Here is a 15,503-nt window from a genome sequence, read left to right as displayed (position 1 = left end):
GCCGCTCCCGCGGCTCCCCCTCAGGGTTCCGGGGTGCCGCGGGAGGCAGGAGCCGCTCTCCTCGTCCTCCGACAGGCGAGCGGCGGGGACAGCCCCGCCCGGCCGCGCTCCCATAGGCTGCGCCGCGGGGTGGCGGAGCCGCCGTCACTGGGGCCGCGCCGCGGGGCAGCGGCACCGCCCGCCGAGCGCTGCGGGGCTGCTCTGCTCTGCTCCGGGCGCGGCGGCGGCGGAGAGCGCGGAGACGGCGGTGAGTGACGCCCCCGCCCCGCGTCCCCGGGACGGGCGGCGGCCGCGCCCCCCTCCGCTGCGGGGACAGCGAGTGTGGGCGAGGTGCGGGGCTGGGCGAGGGGAGCCCGCCCGGGAGCTAAGCCGTGGGGTCCCCCTGTTCGAGAGCCGAGGTGTGGGGCTGCGGGCAGGGACCCGCCTTTGAGAGTCCCGGTGGGGTGTGGGGCTCCCCGCCCCACAGCCGAGGTGCGGGGTTGCTAGAGGGGTTCCTGGAGCCCTGGTGAGGTGCGGGGATGGTGGCAGGGTCCCCCCGCTCGGGAACCGAGGTGCGCGTCCGTGGGCAGGGTCCTTTCTCCTCGCAGCCGAGGTGCAGGGTGCCTCTCTTCGTGAACCGAGGTGCGGGGCCGCAGGCAGAGGTCCCCCTATTCGTGAACCGAGGTGCGGGGCCGCTGGCAGAGGTCGCCCTATTCGTGAACCGAGGTGTGGGGCCGCTGGCAGGGATTCCCCCCTCGGCAGCCGAGGTGCGGGGTCGCTAGCGAGGTCCCCGGAGCCCTGGCGAAGTGCGGGGCCAATGGCTGGTCCCTCCGCTCGGGATCCGAGGTGTGGGTCCCCCCGAGGTGCGGAGCCAGGAGCGGGGTCCCCCCTCCCCGCAGCCCACGTGGGATCGGCGCATCCCAGGCCCCGCACGGAGGCAGCGAGGATCCCCTCCCCGAGACGGAGGGGAGCCGGGGGACCCCTGGCTCGGCATCGCGGGGGTTTTGGGGTCCCTGGCTCCAGTGGTGCCGCTCGCGTGTGGCTGCGGGGAAGGCGCTGCTGCCCGAGAGGGGGTGGAATGGCTGAGTGGGTGCGGGGGAGGCAGAAGAACAGCTGCGAGCGAACCCCTGCTGCAGGAGCTGGTTTCAGGTTATGTGTTTTACAGCTGCGCCAGAGGAACTCGGAGCTGTATGTGAAATGTCCCCGAAGCCGATGGATTTGGCAGCTATTTCAGAGTGTTAACTCGAGTTCTCGCCGCTCTGACCCTGGCTCGCCACTTTTTCACCTATTTCTTAGCTCTGCACATGGAAAATGTGATTTAAAAACTTAAACATCATGTGTTTTTTAAACTTTAACAAGGCATACTTCAAAATTATCGTTGCTTTTGACAGAATATTAGTACTCGGTCAACTATTGAGAAAGCAGTTGCTGGAGCTGTGGTAGTGTCAAATCTGACAGTCCCTTGTGACTTTCCTTACCATGTTCCTAATGCATAGTGCTGATTTGTTTACTTCCGTATAAATCCACTATTAAGTACTTCTGAGCTTCCTTTAATTCCTTTTTTAATTACGTGATATTGTAGGTTTGGTTTTGTCTCTGTGTGCAAAGTACAAACTGTCTGTTAGGGATTAGCTTTGGGGTGCGTTTGATAGTCTGGAAATAAATTTGGAATCGTAAATGCATTTGAGCTTCTGTTCAAAAGAGAAACTGTTCTGAGAATGGCTCCCATTAAATAAACACTTCAAATTACTGGTTTGTTTTCATTCCTCTACCCCAGTTCCTTTTGGCTTCGTGATGCTTTATTCTAAGCTGCAATCCAGCAGCAGATCAAGGAGGCTTAGGAGGAAACATCAGATGGTTTTGGTTAGTGTCCTTACCACTTGGAAAATAAACATGTTGGTACCATATGCTGCCCTGACTTTATCAGTGTACTTGCTAGAACTGTAAGACTTAATAGGGTCCTTTATAATTTACCTTTTTATTTTTAAATGATCAACTCACTGAGGGAGGAATGCTCTTTCCTGAACAAAATGCAGTATGAAATGATTAACTCCAAAATCAGCAGGCTGTAAAGAACACCATTGTGCCCATTTACGCTTTTTTTTTAAATAAAAAAGTATGTAATGTTATGTTTTAAAGTGCTTGTGTTTTTACGATTCTAAAATCTATAGATGTTAGGGGGAAAAAAGAAAGCATAATTTTACAGTGAGTTTTCAGTACTGAGTTTCTAACTTTACTGACCATTAACTCTGCCTAGTGACTTCGGCAAGAAATAGCCCAGGGCCTTGGACTCAGGTCAGAGATTTACAAACACAATGTGATTTCCCTACTCAGGACTCAAATATTCTATTTAAAAGAAATAAAAAAATATAAAAATTGAGCTACGTTGTAGGAATGAAACTTTGCAAGAGGATTATAAGATGGTTATTGGGTGGAAAAGTACTGTTCTCTTCAGACAGTTAGGTTGGGTTAAAAATAAGCTTGCTAAAACCTGTCATGTGTAACTACAAAAATGTTTGCTTTGACATTGCAGTCTTTGGCATTTGTTTGGAGTCTGCTCACATGGAAGCACTGATGACCTTGGTGAAACTTAGTTTTTTTGTAAGGCTTTAGCTGCACCAAACAGCTTGTCAGTCCTGATCTTGGTCTATATTTATGTGCCTGTATCACTAAAACCCACCAGAAGTTTGTTAGGTTCTAGTCCTGATTTAACCTCAGTTGGCAGCTAAGCACCATGCAGCCGCTTGCTTATCCTTCCTGGTGGGATGGGGGAGAGAATTGTGAGAGTAAAAGTGAGGAAAACTCGTGGGTTGAGATAAAGACAATTCAGTAGGTAAGGCAAAGGCTGTGTGCGTAAGCAAAGCAAAACAAGGAATTCATTCACTACTTCCTGTCAGCAGGCAGGTATTCAGCCATCTCCAGGAAAGCAGGGCTCTATCACGTGTAATGGTTACTTGGGAAGACAAACATCATCACTCTGAATATGTGCGTGTGTCCCCTTCCTCCTCCTTTCCCCAGATTATATACTGAGCACAATGCCAGATGGCCTTGGATATCTCTTTGGTCCACTGGGTTTGCTTTTCTCCCTGTATTCCCTCCTAACTTCATGTGTACTCCCAGCCCACTTGCTGGTGGGGTGGTGTGAAAAGCAGAAAAGGCCTTGACTATGTAAGAAATGCTCAGCAGTAATGAAAACATCCCCGTGTTATCAACACTGTTCTCAGCACAAATACAAAACATAGTCCTGGTAGCTGCTGTGAAGAAAATTAACTCTCTGAGTCAAACGCAGCACAAACTGTCCACTTGAAAGTACTTCAGAATATCCCCCTCTTCCCCATTCTTCTGTGCTCTTGAAAAATATCTTACTATAGTTGAAAGCAGCTGCGAAGAAGTGATACTAACAATATCAAAGTAACATGTAAGGATATGATGTATACTAGACATTGGATTAATATAAATTGATGTAATAGATCAGCAAGATGCTGCTTGGTTAAAGGGCTGTTAGACGTTAAGAGCTGCAACTGATAAGAAAACAGCATTTATTTAGTGTTAAAAGGCTCCCTGGTGTAAGAGACAACAGAGGAAACTGGTTGCCCTGTTTGATACAACAGCGGCTTGTCTCTGATATTTGAAAATTCTTGGTTGATTTGATTTGCAGAAGCAATTTTAATGTGACACCATTGAATTGCATGCTGCTTAATTGCTTTATTAGGTCAATGGAGTTTGTTGTTTAGAAATTGTAGTGCCCTTCAAAGATGAAAGTTCTTTTAAATATCAGTATTAAATTATGTAATTGTTGGGTCATGGAGTTTATGGAGCAATAAAAAATAATAGTATTGTGGTGTGTGCTTTTTCGGCTTTTTGGCCCCAGTTCTGTAGATGTTTGCGCTTACATATGTTTAAACACCCAAGTTGTTTTTTTTTTTTTTAATTAGTCAGTCTGTTTGTAGGCTTAATGTTAAGCCTGCATGTAAATGTTTTCAGGGTCAGGGTTTATGTTTGCAAAGTTCATGGGATAAACCTGTCATGTGTTTCCGTACTGACTGTTTTGTATTCCGCATGAGATAATATAGGTAGCTGACGTCTGCTATTGGCACGTAGAGGCGCTCCCACCCTGCTGCTGCATTACAGGGGTAGCAGTGCTCTACCTGAGCTGACTTCATCCTTGCAATGTGCTTTGCCACAACCACAGGCGTCTCTTATTTCTAAAGTATTTTCGGTGGTATAAATTTGCTTAGATGCCAATCCTTTATGTTGTCATAGATGCTTATTTCAATTGATGTTATTTTTACAAGTAATTTGAGGGCTGGAAGAAGAGGGGAGTCTCTTGCCGAGTCTCTCACACTGAGCTGTGGACTAGATGGTGAAAAGAAAAGCATAAGTATGCAGTTGTCTCATATAAAATCAGGTAACTTGTGAACATGCAAGAGTTTAAATTGTTTTGCATTTCTGCCATTTTCCCACTCAACTAGTGGGAACTTTTTTTATTTAAAGAAATGCAAGCTTGGGGTGACGTAGCTCACTATTTGCAGCCTCACTTTTGTTTTAATTAAGCAAGTTGTGGTGTTTTTCTGGGTTTGTGGTATTTCATTAAGAATGTCTAGAATTTTCTTGCTGTCATCACTGCAAAGCAGACCAAATTGGATAAGAAAGTAATTATGAGGTTATAAAGGTGTCAGCTCAGTATTTTACAGAAGTTAATTTTTACTCAGGCAGAGTTAGTTTACTTTGGGATGGAGTGACAGATATTGCATTTTGCCTGTCTGTTTTTCCTTCATTCCACAGAGAAGACTGTTTTTATACTTCATTGCAGAGATTTGTCATGCTTAACCACTGTTTTATGGAGTGCATAGAATTTTTATGAAGAACGCTTGTTTGTAGAGCAAAATGCAATTTGATGAAGGAGTATATGCAATGTACGAACCGATCTGTTTTTTAAATGTTGTAAATGATAGTAACAGGCAGTTCGAGATCATGAAGAAGAAGGAACTATGACTTATTTGTCTTGCTCTATCAAAATGTTTCTAGCAACAGAGCAGAACTGTCAGTGGTGCGTGTTAAAGGAGAACACGAATGTGTATGGGCAAAGGGAGGAACCCAATAGCTGTAGAAAGGCAAAGTGGGGTTTCTGGATCAGGTTGCCTGGAGTGGTGTAGTGCTGTCAAATATTGTTCAGCACAGTGGGGAAAAATAAGCTGCAAGCTGCCCTGCTTACTTCTGCATTGGTATGTTCTTTGCAGTGGGAGTGATGTTGAAGCGTGCTATAGGCTGTTCTCCCTACTCCAACCCCTGGGATAGCTCTGCCACTGCATGTTCCTGTGCTCATCTCCGAAGGAGTCACACAAACCCAGTGGAAGCTGTCAGGATGCCTGCGTTGTGCATCGGCAGGAGCTGGCTGGTTAGAAAACAACTGTGAATAAACATAGTTTATTACTGGGTTCAAGTCAGTGCTCCTACACATTGACACTTCTATCAACTCTTGAAGTTGTACTCATCATGTTTATTTTTTTTCCTTTACATGTAATTTTTACTTGAATCTGAGCTCTCCTCCACAGGCAACGCTTTCTTAATGCAGCATCGAAATTTTGGCCCTGAAAGGCCAAAGAATACTAGTAACAGAATTTTAAGCTCTTACCTTGCTGCGGCTTTCTTTTTTCTTCAGATTGATGCTAATCCTCCTTTCTGAGTTCATACATAGGAAAAATAAAGCTAGTGCAGCAGAGGTTTTTGGCACAGCAGAAGCAAATGGAAATTCAGGTTAAACTAACAGATGAAGGAAAAGCATCGCTGACTTGTGTAATGAAACCAGTTCATGGAAAACGTTTTTCAGTGGATGCTATATTGTGCTCCGATAAACTATCGTGTTCTGCCACAGGAATGTTGTGTTTGCTTTGAAAGCACCAACCCATGGGGTTTTTTTGTGACATAAAGCAATGTTTCAGAATCTAGGCATGTTGTGATTTCTTGGCTACCAAATTTTGGTTAGCATTCCTGAACAAATCTTCATTTACAAAAATAGCTTGGCTAATGTCAGCAAGCGTTCTTTGTTGATGCATTTTACTTTGTCATAACATGAATGCACTTTTTTCTCTGTAGCTTGTGTTAGTCCTGAGATGTAAGAGGCTCTATGAGCAATGTATTTTTTTGGGAGTAGAATACAGCTGTACTGAGAGGTTCTGCGGATGTAGTGATGTCATCCAAATCATTCCCCTAATTGGCACTGCTACCTGCAATACCACCAAAACAACAGTGATGTTGTTTCTTGTTGAGAAAAAACATACCCCCCACAAGGCTCTTGAACTAACCACATTTTTACTTCAACACAGTTAGTTTTTCCACTATCTTTAGTAACAGTATGTGCAGAACAGTGCCCTCTGAGTCCATCTTATGGCTGGGTTTCCTTGGTGTAGAAGAGAGTGACTTTCCCATCCAAGGAACACAATTTGAAGAGTAGCATTAACAGTTCTAATACATGCGTCAGCCTTCATCTGCCCATCATCTGGATGATGGGTAGCCTACATCTAGAGCAAATCACATTTCAGGGAGGACACTGGCGCTGTTAATATCTGTACGTGCCACATGGACAGTGCACTGAGTATCTGCAATAAATTAGGTACTTACACGTGGACCATATGAAGCTACTTCTACATGTTTGGAGTTTATAGAAAAGAAAAGAATCAGCAACAGCTATTGCCACTGTGTGCAGAGGATTCCTCATTGTTACATCAGAGTTAATGCATTTATTTGCCAATAGTCCACCCTTCATGCATTTTTGCTTCTTTTTATTAGATCCACTTCCCTTCCCCGTATCATCATTGTCTCCCATTGTACATTTTTAATCAAATTGTTCAAAATCACTCTGTAACCAGACTGAAATAACTGCAAGTGAAAGTTGATTGATACATTACAAGACCACATAGGTTCTGATTTGTTGTATAAAATTTCTGGTCGTGTTCAAAGACATTGCTATAAACCCCATTCTTATCATACAGGTGTAATTGTAGCTTTGGTACAGTACGTGTGCACCGTAGCTGTCATCCAAATCCCTGCTGCTCTGTGAGGCTGCTCCAACTGTTCATTGAAGTAAACCTTTTTTTTAACTTTTCAAAAACCTTCTTTCGTGGTGCTTCTTCTGGAGCAGGTTCATGAAGATTTCCTTCTGTTTGGCCTCTTCTTCCTGTCTTTATGTCTTGTTTGGTCTAGAGACGTTTTCTCAGCCATTTATTGTTACTGACAGAAGCTAATGAAGGCTCACCCAGTGAATTAGTAAAATAATTCTGTGTCTTTGCAAGTTCTTGCATTTATGTTAATTAAAAATTAGTACAAGTCAATTTCTGGACTGTTTTTACAAGTAGTTCATTACTAAGCTGTCATTACTGCTTCTAATGATGATTGAATCTTTAAAAATCACAGCGTTTCCTGCCTTATACTAAACCAGTATAAAATACCATTTGTTTAGTATTGAATGTCTTCAGAATATAGGTTAGCTTTTTAACTATTTTAATTCCTTTTAAATGCTGAAGTTAAAGCTAATCTCACCCAGGTTGTATTTGGCTAAAAATACAGATATGTTTGTGTACGTGTGGATCTGTCATGCATTTCATCTGAATATCTTAAAAAGGTATGTAAGTTAGATTTTTACATACACATTATAAAGCTTTGTAAGAATTCAGCGACAACCACCAGATGTATTTTTCAAATCACCAATGAAAAAAGGTGTCTTTCTACTTTTCTGGCAAAATAACCACTCTTCATTGCTGTTATCTGGGAAGCAGCTCAGCACTTGCACTTTCATATTCGGTAGCTTCTGATACGTATCTGTCTATGGTTGGAAGTGACACGAGCTGAATTAGGCTTCATTGCATGTACAGCAGCAAACAACACCTGCTGTGGTGTATTTGTACAGTGCAGGCATGATCCTGCATAAATACTTGCAGGTTTAGTTGTGGGGAGGTTTTTTCCCCACTTTGAAATCCATTCTGACTGATAACTGCTGACTTATCTATTGACTGTGGCTCTCCTGCTTTCTGCAGGCAAAATAACTTTCCAGTGAAGCAAAAGTGAAGGTGATTCAGTGGTGGTAAAAAGAGAATCAGCAGCACAGTTTGTCTGTGCACTTGACCTGAGCCGTCTTGCCATGTAAGCAGAAAAAGAGAATCTATGGGAAAATTAACACTAAAGTGAGTTGTAATGCAGAATTTTGGGTTACCAGAGTGTGAAATGAAACTGTTACAGTTCTTTCTCCTGCAGTAAGGGTTGTGCGCCATCGACTAGAGAATGCTGTAGAAGTGTAATCCTTTCCCAAGTCGTATTTTGAAAAGTTTGGAAAGCTGAGAAGCCAGGAAATGTTCATAACCAAGAGCCGTGCCGTTATGAAGTGGGAGATACTTGATGAAGAAATTTTGTGTACAGCTTGACGTGTTACCCCCTATGAATGATCAGAACCATACAGATTTCACAACAGGGATCATTTGTCTTTAGGTACGTCTCGAGTTCAGTGGAGGCAAATTAATTCTCACAGTAATGTCAGCATTGTGCTGTGTGGTTTATTTTGACCTCAAAGTACCAAAGAGGAAAGAGTTCTGTTTTAGCCACAATTACTGACTTTGAGGAGAAAGAGGATGGTTTGTTCTATGCCATTGGCATAGGTGAGGCCGCGTATACGTGAAAACCTGCTGAGCAGGTTAAGTTGAAGGGACTTGGCTGCAAGGCACCCACTCGTGTTAGAAGCAGTTGTTATCCTATATATGCTATTTTTGAGGTGAGGTATCACATGTTGAGTCCTGTATAGCCCTCCCTACTGCCTGACCATACAATTTAATCTGCAGTGGTGACACTGTGGGGTCCTTTGTGGGTGTGAGAGTCCTTCTGCCTACTTCTGCTTACAGGAGGTCACTGAGTTCACTACACCTGTGACGATTTGGGTACAGCAAGGTATGCCACGTAGGATTTCTTTGCTAGGGATGAATTGCTGGTGGTACAAATCTAGTTAGCATTCTACTTGTCCGTTAACTTACTTTACTTATATGTGTATAGATAAAATTAATTTCTATATATAAGTAAATAAAGCCATATAAAAAGGATAAAAACAAACCCTCTACTTACTGCTTTCTTTCAACATTTTTTTTTGCTCTCCTTTCTTTCTTTTTAGATCTTAGCTTTGAAAACCTTCCAAATTTAGCTCTAATATTAAGCATTTTTTATGGAATAATTAAGTTGAATTACAGAGAGTGACGATGTTACAGAAATCCAATGCAATGTGTTTTTACCAACTTAATTACTGTTCAAGTCTGTAGTTTTTGCTTTTACTTCTTGGTTATGGAGTAATTTTATTCTTCCAGTGCTGTCAGTAGTTATAGCAGTGAGGAGTTTGAATGATGTGTTGTTTAAATAGATCTGTATAAATATTATTGATTGCCACCATTGATTATAGACAATGTCATGAACAATTTATGCATTTTATTGGAGGGATTTTCACATAAATCCCCACAACAAGAATTTGGAAAACAGTAAATAAAAGATGGAAAATTAATAACATTTTTAAGATAGAGTGAGTTATGTTTTTAATTTTCCAGCTGATGAATGCATGCGTATAAAAAGACATCAGATTGCTTTTGCTATCAGAATATATTTACTGCAGAGCTTAAGTTCTGTCCTTATTAAATTATAAATTTTATTTAGTTTTCTGACTTGAAATCAGCCTGCTTCTCAAATTTGAGATGAAATGGAAGCAATAGTAACAATTGTTTAATTAAATAATTAATCACACATTAAAACTGTATTTAAATATATTTAAATATTTATTTATAAAATTGTATTTAAATAGATACATAAAACTCTTAAGTGGAAAAAATGCTCTGCTTTAACATGAATTGAAGAGGATTAGAATTTAATAAAGTGAATTACTGTTTTCTATTTGAGGGGCAAAATGTTTTCCCCCAAGGTTTTGTGTTTACAACTGCGATCTATCTTCCCAGATGTTCTCAAATGCATTCTGCATTGTTTTAAAACAACTCTAATCTTTAATATGATTATCTGTAAACTTCCTTTATTTATTGAGGGATTTTTTTCAGATTATTGAATCATTTTTATATACAAATCCTCCTTTTCTTGCTGCGTACCTTAAGTCTCCATTGTGTGCTCAAGGCAATGCCCCAAACAAAACCAACTGACATCAATTATTGTTGATTATTTTCTGCACACTGGGAAGTGAAATCGAGTCTCTGGTCTCAATTCATGGTGCATTTCCAACATAAGGTAATTAGAGCAGGTGCAGGAGACACTGGAGCACGTGCATTGATTTGCAGCATAAGCATAGACAAGTTACTTGAGAGCACAGGGGACTGAGAAAAAATGGTTAGAGTGGAAGTTCTTAGTTGCTTTTAAAAAACTTGGTCACTATCTTTTCCTGGTACACATGCACCAAAATGAGAGGGGCTCTTTTCTCTTGTCGTGGCAATGATATTCCATGGTGCTGGGCGTGGGATAGCACTTAGTAGGAGGGAATAGCCCCTCAGTCCCACTCCTCCATCCCACCTATGTGTGACCTGATCTGATTTGCTCTGACTCCATCAGACTTCACAAGCTAAAATTATGCTCTGTATTTCTTACGCACCAATAACTTTCATTCAATGGGGTTTTAATGTGAAATCAAGCAACCTAAAGTTGTAAATGTGCTTATGCATCCCTCATGCTACTCCCTTTTGTGGCCGTCCCTTGTGCGAGGCTGGGCTGCTGGGGAAAAAGGCTTCTGGACAGAAACCAACAAGTGAGTTACAACACAGGTTCAAGAGAGGTGGGGAAAGCTGAAAGGCAATGGGTAAGCTAAAAAGTGGCATTTCTTAATTTTATAAGTTAGCTTGCAAACCATCATGTTTTAACATTGCAACATGTAATTTTTGACATTGTCTTTTTAAATAGTTGGAACAGTTGCAGCAACTACATCATTAGTAAAATCCCTACTGCTTGTGAGGTTTAGAAAAACCTGGCAATACTGCTTGAGCTGTAAAAAAACTTAGGCAAAAACTTCATTATCCTCTAGAGGAAAAGTAGTCTGCTGTTTTTCCTGGAGGATAAAATGATCAGCGTGGCTTTGGGTCCCGCCAGGTTTTCCGCGGCTGTTGGTTCTTTCCAATGCTGCCAGCCTCGTGGGTTTTCCTTGTTTTTTGCCTGTTTTCCCTACAAAGTGTTCAATTTTGGGTATTGTTTTGGGAAACTGTATTCAGGCTTGCTGAAGAACAGACAAAAGAAGGGAAATCCAAATTTTTTCAAATCTCAGCGTGGAATTTCTTGGGACAGAGCAAACCATGCAGACACACAAGGATTTTTCATGTCTGAGGTTGTCAGAATCTGTTGTAGAAAAGAAGGTCAGATGTGAATACAGTAGCCTGATGTTTCTCCATAAGGATCACCCATCCATCTGCTGGGTGCAGGAGTTCAAACACCAAAAGTAGTAGGGGGAAGTAAGAAGTAAGCGAAAGAGGATGCATCTTTGAAGGACGAATCAGTGCAGTTAGAGCTTCTCTTGCTGGCAAAAGCCTGAGTAAGCAGGTGGGGCTGGCAGCAAGCCCTGAAGGTTAATGTAGTCGGTCACCAAGCCGAAGGGGGAGGTGAAGCCCTCCCTTCTGCCAGGATTCTCAAGAAAAGCTTTCTGAGAAGGCTTCTCATTTCACTGTGGGTACTGGGAGAAAGAAATGGCTAGGACTGAGACAATGCAAGGCTAAATAAAATAACCAATGTATGTAGTATGTCAGTGGCATTTAGAACAGCATTGGTTTCTTTGGTGAGCTCTGAGCAGCAGCAGGGCTGGTGTTTCATTTCTTCTGCCACTCAGCTGCCCCAACAAGCTTAGAGGCTGCCAGCTGCCCTCCCAGCCACCCAAGCTGCCCACTGCACTAGCTGAGGTTTTATGGTGCCTCTGAGGCTATTCCTGGATGTCAGGTCTATATTGAAGAAATAGTGCCCTATTTTTTTAGCACTAATGCGAGAGAGGTCTAGCTGAGCACAGAGACAGAGATAACTGTTAATTTTCCAGGCTGTTGCTGTCTTACTCTCAGCTGTCCCTAGGCATCCTCACCGTTTTATGTTTCCTCTCTAATGGCATGACCAAGGATGTCATAATATCCAAAATCAAATGTACCAGAAAATATAATAAATTAGAATCAGACTAGCAGAGTGATTGAAGAATAAACTGAATTTTAAACAACACAAAATTGCGTTATGAACTGATTGCTATGCACAAAATGCAGCAGAGGAGTGCGACTTCATGTAGATTTACTACTAATGGCAGCATTTCCAAGATTGCTACTGGTAATAAAGAAATGAAAACGATTTGAACTTTTGAGTTAGCACCACAACATAATATTGCAGTGAAGGAGAAGTACCATGCAGGGTAATTCTGGAGGAAAAATTTTCTCTGTGCCTTATTTATTTATTTAAGAGGTTTACATGTAGTTAACAGTTCTGGAGTTTATAAAGCAACAAACTGAATGCAGGCTTTGGCATGAAAAGAACTAAATTTGTCCTCAATTCCTAATGTAATTCTTTTGTAAGAATTTACTAGGGAGATGTAGCAGTAGAGTGGATTCCTCTCAATTCAGAAAATTGAGTTTAGGGGTATTTGGTGTCATTAAGGAACTTTAAGGTTCTTCGCCAGGTCAGTTTTGCGGCAGAGTTTTCTTCTTATCCTGTTTGAATAGTTTTCTTGTATTTTTTAATTCATTAAAAACAGGTGAAGCACAAACTTAAGACACTGTAAAAATAACCCTCTAGCTGAGATGCTAGTAGAGATGTTGTAAGAAATTCTGGATTTGTAAGCTGGAAGTTACCTTGGCTGAGCCCTGGAAGCTGAGCATCTGTGTTCTCCTGCTGTGTTGAAACCTGAAATGAGACAGTGCTAGTGCAGGCTGCTCTGAAGGCAAAGCCAACAGTCAGCAGCAGGTATTTGCTAAAAGATAACAAATATCACTTGAGCTGCTAGGTTGAAGAATCTGAGTGGACTATGTGAAAGCAGGTCCTGTGTAGAGGCATCGGTCTTCAGGTAGTTGAGCTGCTGATGTGCAGAGAAACCTGAAAAACACTTCCGACCATACTTTTTTATTTATCCTGATATTGAGAAGGCAAAGAGGGTTTTGCAGGGATGAGATTTTTGGCGGCAGTGATTTAAAGTCAAGGCAAGACTCTGCCACTCCAAAAATTGCATTCTGTGGTGAAATACCAGTGGATGGAAGGCAGTGCAGTGGTAGAAATCAAACGTAAGCCTTTTTTGGTGGCAGGCAAGGCACAAAGGCAAAAAAGCAGTATTGCTGCACTGAAAGAACCTAATTTTGTAGCAATAAGCATTATTTAAATGAGTACTTCTGAGTTTAAAGGTTGAAGTTGTATTTAAACATGAAATGGAACTGTTTATTTTCATTATAAAATGTAAATAAGGTTCTCTACCAGGAATGATAATGAAACACATTTGTTTTTTAAACTAATTTGATAAAACAGTGAAAAGAGGTAGCTCTTGTGAGTTAAATACTTGAATATATACAGTAAACTTTAGCATTATTAAACTAATTTGAAGTGCTGTAAATCCCTTGGTTTAGATTTCTTCACTGTGCCGTGACCTAGTAGAAACAGAAATTAATCTAGAAGATTCAAGCAATAGACTACTTACTTCCCCGTGCAATATTTAAAATAATCTATTTTTCTGTATGTGTTTTGATCACTTAATAATTTACCTCCTCCTATCCATCCTGCGTCTCCATAGGAGTGGTCTCAGAGCTCACTGGGAGGCAGGAGGGAGGACTTCCAGCTGTTGCCTGCCCCTCCAGGCTGCCTGGGAAGGGCTGGTTTCATAAACAAGCTGCAGACCATAATAGCTCTAAAACATGGGAGAATGGTGTTATAAAGGAAAAAATAATCTACCTGTCAGTTAGTACGGGGAAAATAGGCAGCATTTAACCCATTTAAAAAGAGTCAAATTTGAGCAGTACAGGAATTCCTGCAGGCAGGTTTTGAGGAAGATGATCTCCAAGATTGATATATCTGCTCTTCTCCAATGGCAAGTTCTGCTGTTTTGTGGGAAAAAAAATTCACTCAAGTGAGAAAAACAGTCTTCTGTCGTACTGTGGTCTCCCTCTTTCTCTTTCCCTGTCCCACATTCCAGGTGACTTTTGATGAGTTACAGAAACATCACTTACCTTTGAGAACTTCCCCAGTGGGACCTGACACTTGTAGCAAATATTTGTATGATTAAGCCTTTCTCTAGCTGTGTGCTAGCTTCTTTTCTATTGCTTGTTAGCTAGTTAACCCAGCACGTGAAATGCGTGAGCTACGAATGTGCTCTTACTGCAGGTAAGACCACTTCAGAAACTTTTAAGTGCAATTATTAGGACTATATATCATGGGTAAGTGGAGTTCTTTTAAGAAGTCATGCAGCATCATTTTCTTTCAAAATATATTAGCAGCATGGAAGAAATGGAGCATTTCTGATAAAGTTTATTGCAGTAGTAAATGTTATAAATGAGTCAGCAATATTGAGTGGTCCAGATCATTTTGGGAGCTGCAGACGGTTGAATGATGTCTCACAGTTTAAGAAGTATATTCTCTATAACATTTAGAAGCAGAAAATCTAAACTGTTTACAGGATGAATGCATCCTGGAATCATGAAACTCATCATGATTAACCGTTTGAAAACAGCTCTGTGTTCAGTCCCATGGTAAGACGCCTAAGAGTACTTCAAGGAAGGATATGTAAGGGAGTATTAACAAGAAACCCAAAGGTGCTCTTGCTGGAGTATGGTGCACAGGAGGTACCTGGGACCTGCTGGTTTCTGATGTAAATGCTCTTAAAGAGTTAACACATGGAAGCTGGAAAGACTTTAAAAAAAAATTTACAAAAATAATTAGAGGCTGCTTTCTGGTATTTGTTCAAAAAGCCTTCTTTCCCTGTCTAATTGGTAAATAAACCTCAGGGTATAAAAGCAATGGGAGGTTTTATAATTTTAAAGAGATGTTTATGTATCTGGTGGCATCACTGACGGACATCTAATATAGTTAGGTAGGCCTGGTAATGATTTGCTGTGGACTGAGTAAATATCAGAAACACTTAAGGATTTAAGAAACCCTCAGGAACAATAAACATGACTGGTTAATACCAGTAAGTAAAGATTTCACTGTTGGATGCAAAATTGCAGAAATTTGTATTAAATATGTGCAAGCAAAATAATTGTTTCAGCTGGATACATTGTATAGTGATGCTGTTGGGATCAGCACCTAACGGTACAATTTCTGGTAGGAATGCTTTTCCTGTAGTAGATGGGTGCAGAGCCGATGCCCCATTAAGTCATTGAAGTCATCCCAGGGCTGCTGATAGGGGGGCAGGTGGGAGCAGAGATCCTGACCCCAATGTACAAGGCAGCCGCAGCCATCCTTGCATGTCACAGCTGCTGTGCTGTCTGACTGCTGAGGTTCATTTTATGGTATTTTTTTGAGCCCTGTAAAGAAAGTCTTCTAGTCTGGTAATCAGCTTTCTAGTG

The 15,503-nt window shown here is 41.6% G+C and overlaps 1 protein-coding gene across 1 annotated transcript in view; it reads left to right on the top strand.

The window, feature by feature from the left end:
- Positions 1 to 53: 53 nt before the first annotated feature.
- The window catches only part of LNX2 (ligand of numb-protein X 2), a 60,071-nt gene continuing 44,621 nt past the window's right edge, over positions 54 to 15,503 (top strand). Inside the window, exon 1 of the mRNA XM_054059315.1 lies at positions 54 to 247. The gene's annotated coding sequence lies outside the window, so the exon portion shown is untranslated. The remainder of the gene's footprint in view (positions 248 to 15,503) is intronic.

The sequence above is a fragment of the Cuculus canorus genome, chromosome 1 (genome assembly GCF_017976375.1).
Source record: "Cuculus canorus isolate bCucCan1 chromosome 1, bCucCan1.pri, whole genome shotgun sequence".
In the NCBI taxonomy this organism is placed as follows: Eukaryota; Metazoa; Chordata; class Aves; order Cuculiformes; family Cuculidae; genus Cuculus; species Cuculus canorus.
This window is presented reverse-complemented; position numbering and strand designations above follow the sequence as displayed.